A 12549-nucleotide genomic window follows, 5' to 3' on the forward strand; every position below is an offset into this window, starting at 1 on the left:
ATTACCGGCACTAAGTTTTCTTTAAGGTCAAAGGGAAACTGTATACTCTGCCGCCCACATTTACCCTGACAGGATAACATTCTGCAGTGAAGCAAAGATTCTCCTGATGCCAAGGTTTAACAGGAATTTCTTTTCTATATCACAATTTTGTGGCAGTCTGTTTATTGCATTATAACAGAAATGTAAAAGTCAGGTATAGCAGGGAGTTTCTAAGACTGAGTCCAGGAAGCTGGCTGCTGGCTCCATCAGAAGGTGTGTGGCCTCTATGCACAGCTTCCTGACTTTCTGCAGTAATTTAAGGGTTTTGGAGCTAAAACCATAGCCGCGCTTTACCTGGATGCAAGGGCTGCTAAGAGATCATCGAACTCTTTTGTTTAGAACAAACTGGAAGGAGACCCACTTCAGAAGATGTTCTCCATCTTCAGTACAAGCTGATTGCAGGCGACAAACCTGAAGTCAGAAGAGACTGTATCCTCCAGAGGTCACAGAAAATGCAACCTCCGCCCTACACTTCATTGTGTATGTTGGTATATCAATGAGAAAGACAGAGAGAGAGAGGGAGAGAGACAAAGAGAAAGACATAGAGAGACAGAGACACAGAGACAGAGAAAGAAAGAAAGAAAGAAAGAAAGAAAGAAAGAAAGAAAGAAAGAAAGAAAAGAAAGAAAAAAGAAAGAAAGAATTGAGAACTTACAATCCATAAAAGGCCAAAGTTAGGACCACACTAAGCTCAGGTCCATTGCTGTTTCTGTCAAGAGCTCTCAGTACATGGTAAACAGCAGACAGTTCACAGGGAGAGTCTGGAGAGTCTGGGGCTGGTGTTCTGTGCTGATCATTAGAGGCAAAGTGCACATTGGCAGTTGCACTCTTAGGATGCCCAGGCAGGCACCTGACACCTGCTTGTATGTGGAGAGGGAAACAAACCACCAAGCCAAGCTAGCCAGAATGTCTCCAGGGTATGTGCTCTCTCACGGATGAGCTCATGGTGTTGAGCAGATCGCCAGCTAGAGCAGGCTTGTTCTCACTGTTGCATGTTCGTGACTTGCTAAAGAGCACAAACGGCCCAAAAGAATGGGCGGGCAGCTGACACATGTACAACACACGACTGCACCTGGCTCCAGCATCACGTCACAGGAGCCGACATAAAGACTGAAGAGCGAGGGAAAGGACCTGGGAGTTTGCCGTGAGTTGTGTCTCCTAGGAAAATCAGAAGCCACACCCGTGAAGTCTCACCAATGTGGCCGCCTAAACAGGAGCTGAACAAAGATTACAGCAGAGTGGACGGGGAAAGCCTAGGAGCCTCAACCCTACACTAAGACCTATAGGGACTAAGATACTCTGTGAGAGTGGGAGAAATAGTCCTCCCCAGGGAAGAACACTTCAGCTGCTTATTCCATACCAAATGGTCATCTCTGAAAACATATATACAAGTACATTACATAGACTGAGCAGGCTCTGCTTATGTATTCAGGAATGTATGTATAGTGTGGGGGAGCGTAACAGTTAATGAACAAAGGGCTGTGGGTTGGAAAGAAAGCAAGGAGTAAATGGGAAGGCTTAGAGGAGTTGGGAGGAAAAGTAAATAATTATATTATAATCTCAAAAATAAGAACATAGTGATTTTTTAATGGGCCAAGCACAACAAAGGACAAACAGGTCTCCCTAGTTTCTGCCAAGCATATACAAGTGTGCAGTATTGATGTTCGCAGTGATTTGTGCACTGAAAATTAATCATGTTAGATTTAGAACAGAAAAATGCATTGTACAATGAACAGGCGTCAGTTCATCTCCCCAGCTTAGAACTCTAGAAACATACTGTTTATAAGTTTGGTTACAGAAAACTGTTCACATGTGACAATTATAGGTGCCTTTGTTAATGTTATCTTCAAATAACACTCACCTTAAGATGAAGCCACTAATTGTGAACCGCTAAGGAACTCCCTGTGTTTGGGTCGTTCTGTGGCAGTGGCCATTAAAATATCCTGCGAATTCCATCTGGTGGCTCCAGTTTCCCCATAGAGGTAAAATCTGCATGAAGGAAAAATGAAGAGAAATATGTTCAAGACTTGAGGAGAGGGGAGGCTGTCCAAAGTTTCCACTGTGACTTATCTTCTGCAAACCACAGAGAACTTTCCTGTCAACTTCCCAAGCGAGGCAACCCCATGTCTACCTACTGGCCTTTAAAGTAAAGTGTGTTTGAAATCTCATGTACTCTAGGATTGGGACAGACCGTCTGAGTCAGGGCACAGCTCCTGAACTTCTTAGTTGTGTGATCTTCAGCAGGTAACTGTTGGCTCTGTTTCTTAACAATTAAACTTTATTATACAACCCAACTAGCTTACACAAGAGGGAAAAAGAAGTTACAGGGGAAAAAAAGAGTAAACTTTCCAGTATCCGTTCCACGGGACGGGTCCCTCGGTGTCTCTGGCCTGCGCGCTGGTCCGGCCTGTTCGCTGATCCTCCTCCCAATCCACTGTGCGCTCAAGCCTGGTCTGAACCTGCTGCTCTTTGTCTTCTCCGCCTGCCTGTCTCTCACGTGCAAGGGGTGGTCTCCCTCTCTCATTGAGGGTCGATTAGAAACACAATAGTCCAGGTGGAGTCCCAGGGTCGCTTCCTGAATTCCAGGCCCAGGATGGCTCCACCCAGTCTATCTCAAGGTTAATCTCAGGGAGTATCTGTGGTGTGTCCAAGGGCAAAGCCCGCCAAGACTGCTTTTGCCTGTGACAAAGCTTATAGTCCTTCCTACAGGTAACTTTACACTCTGTGCCCCAGCTTCCTTCCTTCTTTCTTCCTTCCTTCCTTTCTTTCCTTTTTTTGTTTCCAATTTTTTCCTTTTTATTGAAAATAGATTCTTCTTTCACACAACACATCGCAGCCACAGGTTCCCCTCCTCCACTCCTAGCTGCTCCTCCCTGTCCCTCAGATCCACACCACCACCCAGTTTTTCCTCAGAAAAGGGCAGGCCTCCAAGAGACAACAGCCAAACTAAACAAAATACAATAGGACAGTATCGAGGCTGGACCACAAAACCAAACAGGAGGAAGAGTCCCGAGCACAGGCAAGTGTTAGAGATACACCCACTGCCACTGTGAGGAGCTGCACAGAAACACCAAGCTAACAGGCACAGCATCCATGCGAGGCCTGGTGCAGACACATGTAGGTACCGTGCTTGCCACTTCCAGTCTCTGTGAACCGTGTGAGCCATGAGCTTCTTCTTCTGGGTAAAAAGACTAACAAAGCCGTAGACAGGAGGTTTGAATAGGAAATAATTCACACATGACTATGTCTTGTGTTGATCTGCTGTCCTGACTGGAGCTGATACCTAGGATCATCAACTTGAAAAGAGGAGAGGTTTCTTTGGCTCAGCGTTTTCGGGGGTTCAGGCCTTGGTGACGTTTTCTTTTCTTGTGGCAACATAGTGGTGAGTATGCACAGCGATAGGGAGTGGCCCATCTCATAGCACCCACTTAATGACAAAAGAAGAAAAGACTGTGAGCCCATGGGCCTTTGGAACTCCAGAGTTGGTTGCCTCAAACCTGATACACTATCAGCAAGTGCTAGAGATAACAGTTCACATTAAACAAACAGCACAGCACGAGGACCACAGCCACAGTGAGTACTCTGCAGTGAGCACTCTGTAATGACCACTCTACACTGAGCACTCTACAGTGAGCACTCTGCAGTGAGCACTCTGGATGAGCAGTCTACAGTGAGCACTCTGCAGTGAGCACTCTGGATGAGCAGTCTACAGTGAGCACTCTACAGTAAGCACTCTGCAGTGAGCACAGACAGAGAAGAGATGTTTAACACATCAAGAAAAGTTGCAGAAACCAGAACTTAATATTACTAAATATTACTACAGGCAGACAGACAGACAGAGATTAAATGGTGGTGCTTAACTATAAGGCCAGCTGGTGGGGAAGCTGAAGCAGGAGAGTACTAAACTAAGGCCAGCCTGTGCAGCATGAGCAGCGTGTACATTTTTCCACCTGGAATGTTGGGTGATTCATGCACTGCTTGGATTTCAGTAACAACCAGAGCGTGGAGCGTGGTTCCCTAGTAGAGGATGTGTCTAGCAACCTTGAGGCCCTCGGTTTGCCCCTGAGCAGCAACACCCAAGACAGAAATGACTGAGAGAACAAGTGCTGGAGATGTTGCAGTGAATAGAGCAGCTGTCTAGCACTCACCGGGCCCCGGGTTTAACCCTCTGCTTAGACAGAGGATCCTAAACGGTGTAAGGTAAGGACAGCTGGATGTGAGGAAGCAAGCAAGAAAACCATCAGAAGTGCGTGCATTTATTTCTCTCTGCTCTTGACTGTGGAGTGGTGTGACCGGCTAGCTGCTTTGACCTACCCTCACACTGAAATTAGAACCGAAATGGACGCTTTCTCCGCTACTTTTATTTTTGCCAAGATATTTTATCATGACAACAAAAAATTAAATTAGAACTCTTTGCAAAGATAAGTACTTTTGTTTAAATTTAATTGAAAAATAAAAATAGCAGTAGATTTTTGTAGCTGACAAGTTGGGATGTGTTTTACACAAGAGCTGGGTATGGTAATTGTGTTGTTTCTATAGCAACTCCTAGTGGTTTGAGGGGAAACCATTCCACAGGACTTGTTAGTGACTGATTTCATTTTTTAGAAGGCATTTTATGTGACTAGTAAGCAAGGGAAAGTATACCTTCCCAATTAAAATTCACAGCAGACAAGAAGTCCTTGTAACCCACAAAAGAGGAGAAAGCAAACTTACAACAGTGTGAGTGAATAGCTGACTTACTTGCCTTGTGCTCCTGTGTGAGTGTTGACTGGGATCTGTGTGTTTAGTACAGGAGCAGTGCAAACATTGGCTCTTTACACTGGCTGTGTTCACAGGAGTCTGTGAGAGTCACGGCCAGATGATAACACGACTGTAATTAGAAATGGAACTTTGGTTTTTCATCATAACATTTTTTGATTATTTGAGAACTTCATACAATGTGTTTTGATCATATTCAATCCCTAACTCGACCTACATCTACCCCTGCAACCTGTTGAATCCACTTTGTGCCACCCATATGCTTTTGAGTACCACACCAGCCAACTTCCTCCCTCAGAAACCATCAGTTATTGTCCACAGTGACTCCCTTCCAGGTGTGGGAGGCTCGTGAGCCTTTCCCCTCTTCGTGCGTGAATGTTGGCCGGTTTGGTTTCATGCTGGTCTTACTCAGGCAGCCACAGCTGCTGTGAGCTGTGGGTAGAGCAGTGCCAGGATGCCCTGGAGACGCCCTGGAGACTCTTTCATTGGGACCCTCCCCGGCTTTCCCCGCCTCCTCTTCTGCACTGTATGCCATATTCTGACCACCTCAGGCCTCAGGTTAGAACCTCTCCTCATCTGCAGTCACCTGACGTCACTGCAGGCTCCCGCGTCAGGTCCCTGCTGTCCTACAGTTATTGTAGAAAACTTGACTCTGGCCATGGAAGGAAGACAGCAGTGAGAAGAGAGGTCAGTGCAAAGGGGCGGCAGCCATTCCCCAAGCCCAGATCTACCAAGCCACTAGAAGGAAACATTGTTTGATGTTCACAGCCAAAAAACTATGCCGACCCTACTGCAGCAGGAATCTGAGTCCCAGCAAAAACCTGTTTCTGTGACAAATGTCCCTACTTGTGCTACTTGCTAACAATGATGTTTCTTGGAGGAGCCACTTCAGTTCTTAATGTCTGGTCTGTGAGTAGAACTAATCACAATAAAATGCCCTCTTGCTTGGAGGATGAACTAAGCGGCGTGGGCAGAAATGCTTTGTTCAACTGCAAAATGCTTCAGTGTTATTGACATAGTATAAGCCTGTTCAAGAGATATTTGCAGAAGGATTGTGATTTGAAGGGAAATTCCAAAGAGAGACTCACCAAACCGTCTCAGGGGAAAGCGTGTATGTGAGTGGGCGTGAAGCTGCTGAGATGGTTCCGTCAGTAAGGGCAGCTGCTGTCAAGCCTGATGACCTCAGTCCAGTCCCTGGAGCCCCATGGTGGGAATAGAGAACCAACTCAAAAAGCTGTTCTCTGACCTCTACACACACGCTCTGGGACACATAAACATTAAATAAATAGATGATAGGTGAATAGATAGACACAAAGATGATAGATACATACGTGCATACATAGCTCATAGATAGATGAAAGAAAGATTAGATACATACATACATAAATGATAGATAAATGAAAGAAAGATGATAGGTCGATAGATAGATGATAAAGATGATAGGTAGGTAGATAGATAGATAGATAGATATAGACAGATGGATAGATAGATTGATTGATAGGTAGATAGATAGATGGATAGATGATAGAGATGGATGAATGGATGGATGGATGGATGGATGGGTGGGTGGATGGGTGGATGGGTGGATGGATGGATGGATGGATGGATGGATGGATGGATGGGTGGGTGGATGGGTGGGTGGATGGATGGATGGGTGGGTGGATGGATGGATGGGTGGATGGATGGATGGATGGATGGGTGGGTGGATGGATGGATGGGTGGGTGGATGGGTGGATGGGTGGATGGATGGATGGATGGATGGATGGATGGATGGGTGGATGGGTGGGTGGATGGATGGATGGGTGGATGGATGGATGGATGGGTGGATGGGTGGGTGGATGGGTGGGTGGATGGATGGATGGGTGGGTGGATGGGTGGATGGATGGATGGATGGATGGATGGGTGGGTGGGTGGATGGATCCTGGGACCAGCTACTGAGCTGTTGTCTAGCTCTGGCATACTCTAGTTCTGAATTAGAAACAGGTTAATTGAACTGTTGTGCCTCTGTCTCCTGCCCTATAAATGACAATTAGGAATGATTGTTCCATAGTTACAATGGGTAACATCACATAAAAGCAAAGGAGCCATGCTGTGGGTGGCGGGATTCCGCATCTAGCCAGACAGATTTATCCTGAGAAGATTATTCCACTTCATCCCAGCAGACTCATTCTCACCACAGGAACCCTTAAAATTAGAGGTGGCTTCATGGCTGGGGAGGAAGTAGAGTAAGAAATCTAAGACTCAACAATGGAAGCCGACACCGCTCCTGACTTTGTCGATGGGGAAATGTTGCACACCCAACAAGAGTGTGTTGAAGATCTCTTACACAGCACAGAGTCTGCTGTGCCAGGAAAGAGGGCAGACTCAGTGTACTCTCTAGTCCCAAAGAATGTGAAGAGAATCACTCACAAAGAATATGCAGGGATAAGTATGAACGGAAATAAAATAGCAGAAGATGTGACTGCTGAGTGCTAAGGTTCTCTTCCTCCAATGCTCACAGAAGACTGCGGCTGCTTGGAGCCCCGAGGCTAAGGGTTGGGGGGAAGTAGCTGCTAAAGCTGAGCAGTTCTTTCAGTAATCAGATCTCCATCCTTGGGAAAGGTGAAGGGGATGTGAGACCTTAAGACTTCCTTACGTGGAGAGACTCTAGCCAGCTGAGTAGAGGCAGAGGCTCAGAAGTGTGTGGTATTTGACTACTGACTGCCCTGGATCCATATAGCCGGGCTGTATATCAAAAAGCCAGGTGAACATCCCACAGGCAGGTTCCTAGGTGTCTGTGACAGAAATAGATAGACCTTCCCCCAGATTACTAATGGATCTTGACGCTGAGCCAGGACTGCAAAGTAGTAACGCAGGGCGAACAGCGGGGAACCGAGCTGCAGAGTCTCTGAACTTCACACGACTGGAAGGCACTGAGAACTTGACACTGTGAGCCTGGCATGGAAAGGGGGCTCCTGCCAGAGCAACTACATAGAGATGGTACAAAGAAACTAAAGCTACAGGTGTGCCTGTCCGGTGGGACTGGAAGAAAACACAGTTGGCAGCCCGCTGAATGTAAATTCCCGAGGGCTGCAGCATGTTCACTGCCCCAACACCAGGGCATAATGAATTATTTTTAATTTTTTTAGTAAATACTTCAGCAAATATATGATATGAAATCTGGAAAACTGGGGTGGGATAGGAAAATAGGGTTTCACCAAAAAAAAAAAAAAAAATAAGCAAATTTAAAAGGATAGATGTTTTGGCGAGAGACAGGGGCCTGAGTTCACTTTCAGGGTTATGTTTTTAAAAATATGGTTCAGAGTATGCAAGGGAGGTGTGTGGAGATGAGTCCTGGGGCTCCTCAACCTCAATTCCCTAAAACGCTGTCAACCTCTCATGTTGTATTTGCATGTGACAAGCAGACTAAAGGATGAACTATGCTTCTGACAGGTTACATCTGCTCTGGAATCCGCTGAATGTCACCGGGAGACCCCTGCGCCTGCTTCAGAGAACTCCTGTTGAATGACAAAGACACTAAGAGCAGTGAGTCCTAGTGGGGAAACGGGGAAACGGGTGGGAGGGACGGGGCCTGTGGAACCTGGACGTCCTCCATTAAAACAGAAAGCAGCAAGGCATGAGCAGTACTCCCGGAATTCACAGTTAACTACTGCCTCCCACTTCACCTCCATGCCACACCAGGCATACACACAAACACACCACACATGCACCACACACAAATACAGCACACATATACCATACATACACACATACACAACACACATACACACACACATATACACACACACCACACATAAACACACCATATCACATGTGCACATACACACACAAACATACCACACACACACACCACACACACATATACACACACACCACACACACTCACACATCTATGAGAAAAAGACTAGGTACATTCAGTCCTGGGGAGGAAAAATGTGGGGAGAAGCGTCGTGGGGAATGGCAGGCTGTCTCCATAGCTGTGCTCTGCCATCGTGTGCCCTGACATATTTAGAAATCAGAAGAAAGAAATTATTTTTAATACATAATAATATGTTAACAGTGTGCTTTAAAATCTAATACCTCAGCAAAGAACTGAGTTTGGGAGACCTCGAGCCCCATGTTCCTCCTTCAGTTAAGGAGGAAATAGCATCTGAAACACAGAAAACACAGAGGCTCATAAATACAAAAGTACCTGTTGTCCTGGTGACTGTGTGGTCGTGAACCTACAGAGGACACGTCCACTTGGTCGTTAAATCCATGTGTGTGAGTTATTTATGACATGGCTTTATGCTACTAATGTACACTGGAGTTTCTGTGGACTCTTCAGAAATGACCTTGAATGCTCTATTTTGAACCATTGTTTCTTTGACTCTCGATGACCTTTGAACCGTATTACCAAACCTTTGCGGCTTTTCATTCTAGAAACCAGGGCAGTATGGTCCTGGCATCTATGTACACCGTTATGTGGGAGAGGGAGGGAGGGAGGGAGGGAGAGATAAAGGGGGGAGGGGAAAGAGGCTGACTGACTGTTAGTGTTTCGATGCACAAGTGAAGACCCTTGCGTTGGTAGGCTGATTGGCAGAAGCCATGGCTGTTTCCTGCATGCACGTTTCTTGTTGCCTTCCGGAGGGGAGCCTCCTCCCTGCCCCATAGACCCTGACCCCTAGCCTTTCTTCCCTTCTGTATGGTTCCTCCGGGGACTTGGAATTGTTAGTTTGTCTTTGGTGGAGGAACTTTTACCCTAAGTGTCACCTCTTTTGGATGTTCCTATCAATACTTTTTATCTCTAACTATAAAATGAAAGCTGAGTTTTGAACAGAGTTGTGTTTCTTCGCCATATTGTGAGGTAGGTAGTGTGTTGGACCCTGGAGTCCAATTCGGGAAGGGGGTCGCCGCGAGAGACCACTCAAGTCGCACAGGCTGGAGGTATAGGTAAAATTTATTACTGATACATCAGAAGTCCCAGTTGCCGATGTGTCAGGTCCCTCAGCACTCAGGAGGTGAAGGACCCCGAGCAGCTGGTACAGGCTAGTTTTAAAGGCAAAAACCGCAAAGCAGGTGGGGTTGCTTATCAAGTTAAACCATATGGACATTAGGACATCTGGCATTGGGAAACCTCTTGTGGGGACTTGGGTGTGGGTCCCTAGAGCGGTTACTGGAAACCATATGGGGACATCTGATATTTGGAAACTTGCATGTAACTATTCTGGGAACTAGGGAAGAGCTCTTGAGGTTAGCAGTTCTTGGAAAAACCTCTGGGGTCAAAAGTTTAGGTTCTAGGCAAGCAAGGTTGGGCAAGCAAACAAGCATCTTATATTTTAAAATTTTACAGTTTCTCAGCGTGACTATAAATGCCTGTAGAGTAAATTGGTTTCATATGTGAAACTACCCAAAGAAGATAAGCTCAAAACAAAGCTCCACCCGTGGGCGCCACTTTCTGCTCTTTGTCTTCTAATCTCAGTTGGTCAGTTCCCAGTGTTCTGCCCAAGAGCACAGAGGTGAGTGGACTCAGGCCCCCTCTCACTGTGCTCTGTCTTCTCCACCAGGAGCAGAGGATCCAAGAACAGCGCAGGGTTGGGGGGCCCTACACCCACTAAAGCATTTATTCCCCTGCTGCTGCCCCCCAGAGCATTTCCCGCCAAGTTTTACATATTGGGGGCCATGCTTCTCCTGTACCTCGATTAGAATTGATGCTGATAACTTGTTGGTGATGAAGAGGAAGGAGGGATGTCTGGGACTGACCAGGTGGTTGGGCAGGGACACCTCACACGTGTGACCCCTGCTAGCTTCTGTGGAAACATCTAGGAGTGCCCTATCAGCTTACTTTACGGTAGCACACACTCACGAAAGGTGACTTATTCCTAAGTGTGTGCAGGTTTACTTTGGCTCACAGTTTTAGGGCTTCCTGCTCATGATCAGTTGTCCCCACTTGGGGGAGGGGGGGCAGGGGCTTCGTAGTGAGGAAACAGGACCAGAGAGCTGCCCAAAGCAGTGCGTCTCATGGCCTAGAAGAAAACTGAGGAAGATAAAGAGACAATGAAGACCCAAACTAGCACAGACACTGCAAAAGCAGCAGGGAGGGGCTGCTTAGAGGAAAGAGAGGAGGAGGCAGGCGGACAGGAACAGACAAAGTTAGAGCTCCCAAGCGTGGTGTGATGGCGGTACACAGGAGCCTCCAAGCATTAAGATATGTAGACTGAGCGTGACCACACTGTTTAAGCACCATTTCAGTACTTCCCCTTTGGCTTATGGCTTGTAAACTTTGTAGTATTGAAAATGCGTGTCTATGCTATACTCTGTGCTTTGCTTTCCATACAGTCAGTATTTACTAAACTGTATGGCATACTTGGCATTTTATGATACAATGGATCCTCTGTGTGATGATTTTGTCCAACTGTATGCTAAAATAAATATTCCATGTGCTTTAAGGAAGACGAGGCCATGCTGGTGAGTAGGTTAAGAGTGTGAAATCTACGTTGGGGTCGTGTTTTCGACAGCTTAATAGGTGACCACCCGCTATAAATGGAAGGGCAGCTGAAGTGCCTCAGAAAAGATGCTGGCGTGAACCAGGCATGCAGAGCCTAGTGACAGAAAGGCTATGAGTTTGGCTACCTCATCTAAAAGAGAGTGCCGATGCAAGAAGAATTTTTACTCCACCAAACCACGCTGTGGAAGCATAACAACTAGAACAGAAAAAACAAAACCAGGCAGCTCTGAGATGCAGGGTGGTAAACTGGGTCCCTTTGAGCCTTTTTAAAATATGCATGGGTTGCACAAATTGTTAGTGATATTAAAGCAGGAATGGTTTTCAAACTGTGTTACAGAAGGCAGCAGTATGGCCAAGGGCCTCCTGCTACCACCAAAAGACAGAGAAATTAAAGTCATCCAAGGCCATCACCACAGAGCTTAGAGGGTCAGGCTGGGAGGAGCATCTGAGGCCCCATGAGCCTCTCTGGCTCCAGCATGTGGTGGGCATAGAGAAGCCAAGTGGGCTGGAGTAGCCCACGCTTAACAGGCACTCAGATGGGACTCTTAACACGGTCTCCTCTAGCCAGCCCCCATGTTGGGGAGCAACTGCCAGAAATGGAGCCCAAGTGGAGCAGGAAGATGGTTTGAAGGCAAGAAGGCAGGGAGCAAAGCCAGGTAGATATGGAAGAAGAAGGAACGAACCAGGAGACATCTAAAAATAACACTATGGAAGTGGATCCCTTAGCCATAGGCTGCATCCTAAGGCCCCAGCTGGATCCATGGGCAGCACTGAAGTCTAGATGTAATGTGATTTTCTTTCCTGTAGACATAACAATGATAAAGTTGAGTCCATGAACATAAAATAGTAAGAGATTAATAGTAAACCAGAATGCAGCAACATATGCATACTTATTTCCTCTCTCCTTGTTTCTCCTCTGACAAGAGGCAAGTAGACTGTGTAGCATAAATAAGGTATAACATATACTAAACTATAGATTCACTACATGCACGTGATATGACTCATGTCCCTTATTGGACAGAACCAGACAAGGCAAGGGGCTGTTCTAATTATAGTGCTTAGAAAAATACATAATTTTAAATTTAGGAAGTTTATTTGGGGAAATTTCTACTTAATGTTTTTGGCCCATGTTTGACCATGGGTAATTGAACCAACAGAAAAATGAATCATAGATTAAGGGGGACTAGTGTGTTTCTAAACGTGACCTAGACAGAGGAGAAGAGGGCGCTGTAGATGTCAGAGACAGCCGTCTGCAGCATGGGTGT

The 12549-nt window shown here is 46.3% G+C and overlaps 1 protein-coding gene across 4 annotated transcripts in view; it reads left to right on the forward strand.

Moving 5' to 3' along the window:
* DLGAP1 (DLG associated protein 1) overlaps positions 1-12549 on the forward strand; it is a gene marked incomplete at its 5' end in the record, with an annotated part of 765236 nt that overhangs the window by 353799 nt on the left and 398888 nt on the right. For all 4 annotated transcript variants that reach the window (XM_084779899.1, XM_084779898.1, XM_084779889.1 and 1 more), the window contains one exon: positions 8230-8322. The remainder of the gene's footprint in view (positions 1-8229; positions 8323-12549) is intronic.

Source organism: Acomys minous (genome assembly GCF_964271855.1).
Source record: "Acomys minous genome assembly, chromosome: 4".
In the NCBI taxonomy this organism is placed as follows: domain Eukaryota; kingdom Metazoa; phylum Chordata; class Mammalia; order Rodentia; family Muridae; genus Acomys; species Acomys minous.